Consider the following 11,704-nt stretch of genomic DNA (forward strand, 5'->3'; position numbering starts at 1 on the left):
CGCTCAGGGCGGCAGGGGCGGTTCTCTGAGGGCGTTAGTCTCACCGGGCTGGCTCCTGATTTCCTTAGGAAGTCACGGTCTTGCATGGAAGTTTAGGACATACTTTCTCTTTGCATCGTTAGGGGATGCTTTTATCTAGGATGAAAGGTTGTGGGTGTTTTGGGGTGTGTGTGTGTGTGTCTTCGGACCTTTAAAACTGAGTGTGGGAGGGCACGTAGATGTTCACCTCTGTCCATAGGTGGACAAAAGATAACTCGTAGCAGGTTTAGTTGTAAAGTATAGCTGATTCTGGGCTGGTCTGGGCAGACTGCAAATATCATCTCGACGCTATGTTGCACTGTAATCTCAAGAATTCATCCTGTCCAGTGGTAGTGACAGGAAGCAGGAGGTGTGCTTCAGATTTTACTGTGCCGAAGGCTGATCCATCTGGCAATGAGAGATTGCCACCTCTGGAGCAAAGGTGGCAGAAAGAATTTTTATTTATTTATTTTTTTGCTAAGGTTCACAGATCTGACAGTTTCTCTGTTAGAAACCTTAGAACCAGATTTTTTTATGGGATTACTGTTTAAAAATGCAGATCAACACCTGGTAAGATTCCAGAAGTTTTTTACATGGTATGGTCCTGTTGACTACTGAATAAAATTTAAATCTTACCAGTGTGTCCTCACTTGAAAGTGTGTGAATCATGTAGCAATGTGTAGTTTGGTCTGGACAGGACAGTGGATTATTTAAGACTAACACCTTTTCAAATAAGTGATCCATTGTGGGTTGGGGTAAAAGCGCTCCTCTGAAAGTGTATAATAAACTGTAGAGACCTGTGTATGCTTTGGTTTACTAATTCAGGTGCCTCATTTTATTGGCTTTCTGGATTTGACAGTTATGATGCGAAAGCAAACAGTTCTTCCTGCATACTGAGTGGCATTACTGACCTTCAGCATTTGTTTAGAAAAAACCCTTCTCAAGATTAATAGATTCTACCATAAAGCAGCATAAATCTACTTTATTAAGTTACAGTCTGTAATGAAGAGAAATAAATGACACCAAGATATATTTTCCAAAGAAAAATAGTGATTCAATAACTGCACCAAGCACATCTTTAACGTTCTTCAAAAACAAACACATCAAAAGCTAATACTAACTTTTACTATTCTGAAAAATGTTACTTATTTATTTAATGGGAATTTTTAAACCAGGTGAGTTTTCCTTTTTAATTTTTATTCTGGAAAATACATTTTTTGTATGAGGTTTTGGGGTTTTTTTGTTTGTTCTTATGTCTCTTGTATCAGTAGGGCTTGCAGTAGTGGAAAATAAAAAGGGAGTTGGCGTGCATATGGTTGAATGGGATTGACTGTTAGCTCCACATTGAACTAGAAAAAGCTACAGAAGTTCTTCAGTCTTGACAAGCGTGCCGCTAGCACTGCCATTCATAGTCACTTTGTGTCGATCCGTCACTTCTCCGGCAGTTGTGGAAGTGTGTGGCTGAGTAATGTGGCAGATCTTGATGGATTCTTGTGTGTTTGGCGGACGATGCAGTGCATTACCGTTTGAAGCTTTATGGAGAATTTCTGGGAAGGTTATTTATAGGCTGAAGTTTGGGGAGTGGAGCAACAGGTATTTCTGTGGTTGAGGGAGTAACTGAGCGCTATACGGCGAGCTGCTTACTGAGCCAGTTGCAGATTCTGAAAATAATCAGTGACAATGTTTTCTTTGTAACTAATTTTTTCTTGAGAGCCCCTTTTCAGAACGCTGAATTGGAAAGCTCCGCTCTTCAGAGACTCGATCACTAACCTTGTCCCAGAAGAGCGGCCACAGGCTTGGTTAGGTGACAGAGGCTCTGGGCATGCCCTCTGGATCATGAATACGGCATTCTGTAGCCTGTGAGAAAATATTAGCATAAAACCGCATTTTAGGCTGGCTTAAAGATGATGTGGTTCTGCATTTATACAGCAGTCAAAACATCTGCTTATTATATTGAATCTGTATCCGTATTAGAGAGGCATGGGGTCACCCCCTGGCTAATAAACACATTCCACAGGACTGTGAATCTTGTGCTGTGTTTCTGGCCATGTTAGTGTGTTCTTGTGTAGAAGCTGACTGAGCAGTGAAGTACCATTACCCCCTTTGCCTATTGCTTTTTGCCAAGCATTTAATATACATGTGAAATGGTGCTGCAACAAGACCTGTATGTTCCTTCTCCCATAAATGAGTTAAACCAGCTGACCTAAATAATGATGAGCTATATCTTGTCCCACAAATATTTTTATGCTTCTATGTCAAATACAGTTCTTTCTATTCAATGACATTGATTTCAAAACCCTCACTTAAAAAAATTAGATCGTCTTGCTAAATTGGATTTGGAAAAGGGATTTTAGAAAGGAGTTTGTCTGTGAGGTGACCTTCTCTGAAAGAACAATGCGAGATTGTATTTGTCTTTGGCTTTAGTATCTCCTTTGCCTTTAACTTGCTGTGCAGCCCTGGCAAACTGCTTCATCCTTTTGCCTCTGTTTCACCCATAAAATGAAAATGATGGAGATCAGTTTTACCCCATGTGGTGCTAAGAGGTTCAGTTAATTTTGGAAGTGCTAATTGCTTGAGCGGTACAGAAAAATTAACTAAAGTTCTCAGTGAAAATTTATGTCTTCACAGAGCTTTTGGATCAAAGGATTACTTGAACATGTTATAAAAGCTTTAGAATTGAGTACATTTAGTAACAGTTAAAAGGTTTCTTTGGAAGTATGTCCATAAATGTTGGCAAGATGCTGCTAAATTCTGGGAGATAGAAAAATACACTGGAAGATAAAAAACTGGAAATACTGGTCATAACAATTTAAACACTACAGATTTACTCTCACTATGTAACTAGAGGTTGACTAATGATTGAGATTCTTCAGAGGTCTTTGAGGATACAGTGTTGACACTTAATGCATGATTATAGAGTGATGCATAGCTGTAACGAATTGGTGATTTATCTCTCCAGTGGGTTAAGGAATCAGTTTAACATTGCAGTAGTATTTTTGGGAGAGATTGAAATGCACTTTGTGTTGCCTTGCTTGATAGTAGCAGCGCTTGCACAGCTTTTTGGCATCCTGCTTACATGGGTGTTCACAGAATAAAGCAGAAACAGTGACAAATATTTAAACAACTGTTAAAGACAACCTGAAGGCAGCATTTGATCTGAAAAAATTTTTGTGGTGGCACGAGGAGAAGAGAAAGTCATATTAGCTGAAGGAAAAACAGGGCTGAAAACTGGCTGGTACTTGGCTAAGTAAAAACAAAAGGGTGTGTAGAAATGAATCTTCTCATTTGTAGTTGTGCTGAATAAAGATGATGCAAAATTTTCAGTCCTGTGACTGAGCACTGGATTGGATCTTTAATAGCATATGGGTTTTTGGACGCAGTCTGGACAGCTTGGTGGAGCATGGACCTAAGGCAGGCTGAGGTGTGTTCTGCACCGTGTGCTTCATGAGACAGCAGGCAGCCAGTTTCACCTCTGATTCAGGTATGGCATGCATATGCTGTTGTTGCAGCTGGAGTTTGAGATTGTATTTAAACTGCACATATTGGACCTTTCTAGGAAGAAATCAAAGTTAGTTTTCTGGCAGCGACTGTGGGCTTTCCAGAACAGTTAATTTCAGGCTAGGTCCAAGTACGCAAAGCTCTTGCTCTCCTACTTTGTGAGTATATATCTGCTTTGTGGGGCAGGGAAAGCTCAAGGTTTCTTGCCTGGTGTGCTACTCTAGACCACAAGTTTGCATCCATTACATTTGGATGTTACACAAATCTGGATGTCAGTGTGATATGGACTCTATAGTATATCCACAGTATTCCAATGGTAGAGATCTATTGTCAAACGAAAACCCATGCTTAGAAAGTTGCATGATCCAAACCTTGTGTTATGTCCCAGTACTGTTACTGTTGATGGATTCACGTGTTTTAGGCCAAAGCTATACAGCAGTAATGAGGTAAAGGAGGCGATTCAGGAGCATTTATGTGGCTACAGTGGAGATTAAATAGCATTGTTGGGGTATTTTATATAATGCAGTATTTCAGGGGAACCTGTAGTAGGTGTAGATACTGCAATATGAGTGGTGCTGATTGCTGGTGGCTGTGCTTTACAGCTCTTCTAGTAGAATTTATTCTCAAATAAGCTATTATGTTAGAATAGCATCAGCAAACTGCCAGCCTGAGTGTATGGATAGGAAGTGGATATTCTGAGGTCTAATTTAAGCTGTTTCTGAGAACTCGGGTAAATAGTTGACCTCATCTGCTCCAGTTCCCTCCGTATCTGTTGCCCAGGACTGGTAGGCTAAAGGATGGTTGAAGAGATTTCAAGGTACTGTTATGGTTATGTACTGGTCCCACAACACAAAGAATGTACATATATGGATGTAGATTTTAAAGGGCTATTGTTCTGTGGCATCTTAGAGGCACAGTGTTCTACTGGGGGCTTGGTCTAAAATCAGATTCTTTCACTCTGGATTTCATTTCTTCAGAAGTCTTGGATTTCTACTGTTTTTTACCTGCTGACCTGCAAATATATTTTAGAGGCAGGAGATTTAGTCTGTAGCAGTACATGACACTTCTCAAGACTTACTGTGACCTATACACAATTAGTGTTTTATAGGGTAGTATATTTAACAATAGTTAATGTTTTTCTTTACTGTTGTCTATATTAAAGTTCAGATTTGTTGCTTTGAATCTTGTTTTTTAAAAAAATAATTTCTTTGTACCCAGGCATATGCTGAGACAAATAAATGTGTGCATAATAACTGGGTTAAAATAAATGTCTCTGATCTGGTAAAAAAGGCCAGTCATAGAAGATAATTAATTAAGCCTCCCACTGTGCTCTAGTTGTGTGCAATTTTGCTGCTGTTGTGACCAGCTACCACCTCAGAGAAAAGCTGATGGCAATGGTCTTGGAGCTTTGGAAAGCCTGGCTGTATTTTTGAGCTGCACTAGGTGAACTTTTTTCTTCTTTTAACGATGATCAATTTGATCAGCATTTTAGAAGTTTTAGAAGTACAGCAGTGTGGTAAACTAATAGCAATAAAATCAGTTACATAATGCAAATACTGTGCAATGAAGGGTGGCAAAGATTGTAAAAAGAAACATGTACAGATGTTTATTTTAATTGAATGCAGCTTTAAGAAGTTTTTTAGTGGGACATTTAGGGAAAATCACCTTCTTTCTCCAGGTGATTTCTCAAAAGGTCAAACAGACCAATTTTCAACATTTAGGTTACGTGATGGACCAGCCAGTGCGATGTTCTTCACATAAGGAAATTTCCCTGTAAAAACGTTGTTTTGACACTTACTGGCTTAGCACATGAATGTGATTTTCAACATTTAGGTTATGTGATGGACCAGCCAGTGCTATGTTCTTCACATAGGGAAATTTCCCTGTAAAAACATTGTTTTGACACTTACTGGCTTAGCACATGAATGTCTGGCTTCTGCCTGTGTTTGAAAGAAGCACATTTAAAGAAATGCCAAAGATCCTGCCATTCTGATAACTTTTACTGACATTCAAATCTTCATTCATTTCAACCTGTAGACCAGTGATGATGGACAGGTTGGCATGGTGTGTACTGGAAGCAGAAGGTAGGTACGTGTGTAGATACTTTCAGTTCTTGCATGTGGTGACTACAGAACAGCAGCTGCTCCTTTCAAATGGGAGATTCCGTGCTATTGGGACTCAAGTTTTATATAGGACATGTTGCCACATACATCGAGCCACTTCATAAATAAAACTTTAATATGGTCTTTCAAAGTAAATATCTTATGATGCATTGCTTTTCCGTTGTTATCAATGATTGCTCACAGCTTTCAGCTGGGAAAGCAATTGAGATGAAATCGGGATGTTCTTTTGCATAAGTGATACTAATAAAATAGCAGAAAGGTCTGGGAAAACAGATACTAAAAATATGTAGCTTATACCTCCTCAGGATTGGGAAATAAATATTCAAACCACCATGATAAATGTATGTGCTGATTTTGGCTGGGATAGAGTTAATTTTCTTCAGAGTAGCTGGGATGGGGCTGTGGTTTGGATTTGTACTTTGTGCTATCAACAGTGTTGATAACACAGGGATGCTTTCATTATTGCTGAGCTGTGCTTACACGGAGTCAAGGCCTTTGCTGCTCCTCACCCCACCCCACCAGTGAGGAGGCTGGGGTGCCCAAAGAATTGGGAGGGGGCACAGCCAGGACAGCTGACCCCAACTGCCCAAAGGGGGATCCCAGACCATATGGCGTCATGCTCAGCATGTAAAGCTGGGGGAAGAAGAAGGAAGGGGGGATGTTTGGAGTGATGGCGTTTGTCTTCCCAAGTCACTGTTACACATGATGGAGCCCTGCTTTCCTGGAGATGGCTGAGCCCCTGCCTGCCCATGGGAAGGGGTGAATGAATTCCTTGCTTTGCTTTACTCGCATGCACGGCTTTTGCTTTCCCTATTAAACTGTCTTTGTCTCAACCCACGAGTTTTCTCACTTCTACTCTTCTGATTCTCTCCCCCATCCCACCATGGGGGGAGTGAGCAAGCAGCTGCATGGGGCTGAGTTGCCGGCCAGGTTAAACCACAACACCGTATTTATATACCATTTTTAATCTGAAAGGATGGTCAGGTACTTTACCCAAGTGGCTTAAGTTAAAAAGTGGGGGCTATATTAAATTCACTGTTGCCTTCCCTTTTGGTTAAGATGGGTGTGTAGCGTGGAAGACTTTGCAGTGATGAAGGAGCACAACTATGCTTGAAGAGGTCTAAAGCTGAAATAAATACTGTGGGATTTTTGTGGTTCTGTGGGTCTTCCTGAATCTTACCAATGAATCTTGAGATGGCAGACTATCTGGAGAAAGGTTCAAGTCCAGAACAGCATATAGAAAAAGGCATAAGGAGAAGTTACAAAGAAGCTTTTATAGACGTTTGTATGCAGAAAAAATGAAGTTACAATGCTGAGAAGAAATCGGATGTCGTGGAAGCAAATGCACAAAGGTGAAACCAATCAAACCCCAAGTATTTATGTGGTATTTGGGTATATTATGGAGATAATTTAGTGGATCCAGCAGAGAATGCCTTGATGAAAAAGAACAACATGTTATAAAAGTTGTGCTTGAAGATCAATTCTCTGCGAAATCATTTGAGTGAAAGCTCAAGAAATAGCATGAGGACAAATATTCCATCACAGAAATCCAAGGCCAGTAGAGGTTAGTGTTTGCGACTCCTGCATAGCTATAGTTTTCATTTACGGAGGCGAACTTTTACTCTCTGTGTTCTAGCAGTTCATGACTAGGAGTACAAAATCTCTCCTCATGCAAACTTCAAAAAAGTGATACGACGATACTCCTGTTGGCTTAGGAAATGGTATAAAATTGCCACCATATGTGATCTTCCTCTGCTGTGCTCTCGTGAGACCCCACCTGAGATGCTGTACCCAGCTCTGGGGTCCCCAGCACAAGAAGGACATGGACCTATTAGAGCGGGTACAGCAGAGGACCCCGAAAATGGTCAGAAGGCTGGAGCACCTTTACTATAAAGAAAGGCTGAGGCAGTTGGGGTTGTTCGGCCTGGAGAAAAGAAAGGAGGCCTTATTGTGGCCTTTCAGTACTTGAAGAGGGCTTAGAAGAAAGATGGAGAGAGACTTTTTACCAGGGCCTGTAGTGACAGGAGAAGAGGCAACGGTTTTAATCTGAAAGAGGGTAGATTTAGACTGGACGTTAAGGAACAGGCTGCCCAGAGCAGTCGTGGATGCCCCTTCATTTGAAGTGTTCAAGGCCAGGATGCACGGGGCTTTGAACAACCTGATCTAGTGAAAGATGTCCCTCCTTGTGGCAGGTGTGTGTGTGTGTGTGTGTAACAAGATGATCTTTAAACGTCTTAAATTTTTAAAGGTTTATATTGACTATAGGGATGGACTTAAAAACTTTGCATTTAATGCCTTTTGGTGGAGAAGCTGGTTATCTTTCTTTTGGGTTGTTATAGTAGGTTACATGATTGCTTGCAGTCTTGATGAATAAATTGTATGCTGAAAATTTTATGTGAAAGATACTTAAAAACTGCATCATGCTCATGTAGATGTCTCCTTAAAACTCAGGTTTACCATTATCAATAGCAGGTGGAGAAGTAGTCTCCTACCCAAGTGACGTGCTGTTTTTCCAGGAGGTGTCCCTGAAAAGCACGGTGGTTACTGATACTTCAAGTAGCAAAGGATTTTTCCCCATAAGAATTAATGTATTGGAAGTGGTGGTGCATGAAGGGACTTAAGAATTTAATTATATGAGGATGGTGTGTGTGGTGTGACGGACGGAGAGGCAGGAACAGGCTCGTGAGCTAGGGCAGGGACTGGCTTTTTGAATTGGATCACTGGTCTAACTATTTTAGTGTGAGCTTTCTTCCTGCCTATTTGAGAAGGCGGTAATGAAAACATAAGCAATCATCTTGCTCCTGAATGTAGACCAGGTCAACTGAGGCAACGATGAAGAAAAGGGGTAATGGTCAGGCGTTTAGTCTCATAGGTGAAGAAGCTGGCTTCTCTTTGAATGATGTTGGTCTGGAAAGACAGCATCTCCTCCATTTCATGGGTTACCTGTCATCCAGTTCTTCTTAGTCTTCTATGACAAATACAATGAATTTAAATAAATCAGGACGGTATATTCTGTCTGACCTGCATATATCTTCCTTCTGTTCCGTTAATTCTTACATCCAAAAATGCTTTGTTTGTTGCCGTAAACAGTCAGCGGCTGTATGGGACAAATGAGCTTATGGCTCAAGGTCAGAGGCAGGACCAACTAGGGGAATGGAAAGGTGAGTGCTACAGACTACCAAGTCAGGAGGAAGAGGTGGATGAAGCCATCCTTAATTAACTGGAAGAAGCCTTCTGTTCACAGGTCCTGGTTCTCATGGGGAACTTTTACCACCTAATACCTCCTAAGGAAGCAATGTGGCAGGGCCCAAGGAACTGAAGATTTTTCTGGAGTATTTGTAGGATGATTTCTTTCGTGCAAGTGCTTAATGAGCCAACTAGGGAAAACATGTAGCTGGTTCTGCTACTCACGAATGTGGAAGAAGATGGATGGCAGCCTTGGCTGCAGTGACAGTGGATGATGAGGTCGAAGATCCTGAAAGCAAGGAAGATGAGTTCCAGATTAAATTATGCTCCATGAGAGAGAACGTATGCATGTTCAGGTTGTCCTGGTCAGGAGTCTAATAAGAGTATAGTAAATGCTTTTGTTCTATTTATTTTGTAATGGTAGAGTGGAAAATAAGAACTGAATTTTGTATCTCTAGTGTACACAGGGAAAAAAATGGTTTTTTTATGATGTAACCTAGAATTTACATAGTTGCTATGCATTAGTCTCTAAATAACTGCTATTTTATTTTCCTGCCAGAGTAGAACCCAGAAAAATTCAGTGCATTTTGCCAGTCTGAATGTGCTGTTCTTTGGTGAAAAAGAAATAGGTAACTTCTTTGGTGTCTGATGGACTACTGATAACTAGGAAAAACAGACTTGTGCTTGAACTTCTTTGGAAGTTCTCTAAATATCTTTAAAATTTCTTGCTGGTAAAGATTTTGATACTGAAATCTTGTTCTGTAGTGGTTTAAATTTTTGTTTGTTTGAAGATGTTTCTAGTGTGAATTAAATCTACCAGTTATTGCAGATACATGTATTTTGCTTTGGGCTTGTTTGGGTATGGTGTTTTCTATGTATTTGTGGAATGTACTGAAGTAATCAGGATGGGTATTTATGTAGATGACAGAATAAACCATAAAACCCACTCAGAAGCAGTCTCATTTAAGGACAGCCTACTCTGAATCAGTCCTTCAGTAAGCTACAGAACTACTTCACAGTAAAAGTTAAAAACTATATATGGTTTAAAAAACAACCTTTAAAAAGTAACACAGTAGGTGAACTGAGGATGATTGTGAACTCCTTAGGGCAGAGGCTGTTTTCTTATTTTGTGTTTCTGCGGAGAAGTGAGTTGCTTGGCACTTGTAGACACGACAGTAAGTTAATGATGAGATCTGGGATAGTGATAACAATAACCCTTAGATGACTAGATGGCTTTAGGCGTGGGCAGATGAATTTTCAAGCTTGTCTTAGAAAAATTCTTGTTACTTCAAAAATGAGGGGAATGCTTGAGGATGTCTAAATCCATTCTTAAAGGACTACCGTTGTGATCAGAAGAAGGGTCAGGAAGTCGGGAGAAAAGTAAAATGGGATGTCTATAAAATTCAGATTCTTCTGAGTGTGATCTGATTGCCTGGTGAACAGTGTGGATGTATGTATATATCAAACACTTCAGCATCGGGCTGGAATGGAAGAAGAGAAATTCACTTTTCTCCCTTGACGGAGCAATTGCTGATACTCACCAGGGCTGTTGGTCCTGAGTGATGCTCGTCCCCTCATTCTGCTGAATAGGAACCTCACTGGCTGCATGTTGTCGTCGTTGTTTAGCATTACAAACGGCATCCCACAAAACATGATGGGGTCAAAACTGGCAAAGTAATTAACGATGATTTCTTCTATATGTTGTTGAAACTCATGTGATCACAGACTTTGTGCACTTGTAGTTTGGCTTTTTCCTGGTGAAAATGCTTCAGCTTGTTAGTTTAGACTCAGTATTTTAAAAAGTGAAAATGTCACTTGCCCATGGGTGAAGCATCCAGCATTGGCACTTTGCTTCCTCTGACCCCTGAGGGGACAGGCTTTTACCCAGACCTAGAGTGTGCAGGTCTTGGTGAGCATCGGATGAGCCCAGTGGTGGCTCGGAGCTGAGAGGATGGTCGTGGCATCCTCAGGAACCTGTCAGCACAACATGGTGGGCGTAGAGGGAAGGAACTCCTTTGCTGACCCTTCTTTTGAACAATTCATAGATGATAAGCCATGTAGTGAAAGACGATTAAGTCTGTCTTGACTTGTATAATTAGAATATCACTGAGTAGAAATTTGCTTTACAGTGTACTTTTTGGTTGACTCTCTGACCTCTGATTTTGCTCTCCACTGGGCATCTTTGCTTCTGTCCAGTGCTTTTATTACTGCCTTTCAACTTTATTGACACCAAATTCAGGTGACACTTTGCTGTTTTCAGGAGAGTTTAGAGCTATATGCTTTTAATTTTAACTACCTGGATAAGCTGCCTTCTGCTTTGTAGGATATATTACACTTGTTCTACAGTTTTTCTTTATAAGTTCCTCTTCCTTAGGGTTGTCTTCAGTGCCCTGCTGATGGGTTAGACATCTTTAAGCTTTTATAAAAACCTTAATGTTTTCTTGAGATGTTCTGGTGAGTTGACCTTGGCTGGATGCCAGGTGCCCACCAAAGCCGCTCCATCACTCCCCTCAGCTGGACAGAGGAGAGAAAATATAACGAAAGGCTCATGGGTTGAGATAAGGACAGGGAGAGATCACTCAGCAATTACTGTCATGGGCAAAACAGACTTGACCTGGGGAATTTAATTAAATTTATTGCCAATCAAATGAGAGTAGGGTAATGAGAAATAAAACAAAATCTTAGAACAACTTCCCCTACCCCTCCCTTCTCCCCAGGCTCAACTTCACTCCCAATTTCTTTCCCTTCTCCCCCTGGGTGGCTTAGGGGGATGGGGAATGGGGGTTGGGGTCAGTTCATCCCGCGCTGTCTCTGCTGCTCCTTCCTCCTCAGGGCAGGACTCCTCACACTCCTCCCCTGCTCCAGCCTGGGGTCCCTCC

This window comes from Egretta garzetta, unplaced genomic scaffold (genome assembly GCF_000687185.1).
Source record: "Egretta garzetta isolate BGI_Z169 unplaced genomic scaffold, ASM68718v1 scaffold449, whole genome shotgun sequence".
Taxonomy (NCBI): Eukaryota; Metazoa; Chordata; class Aves; order Pelecaniformes; family Ardeidae; genus Egretta; species Egretta garzetta.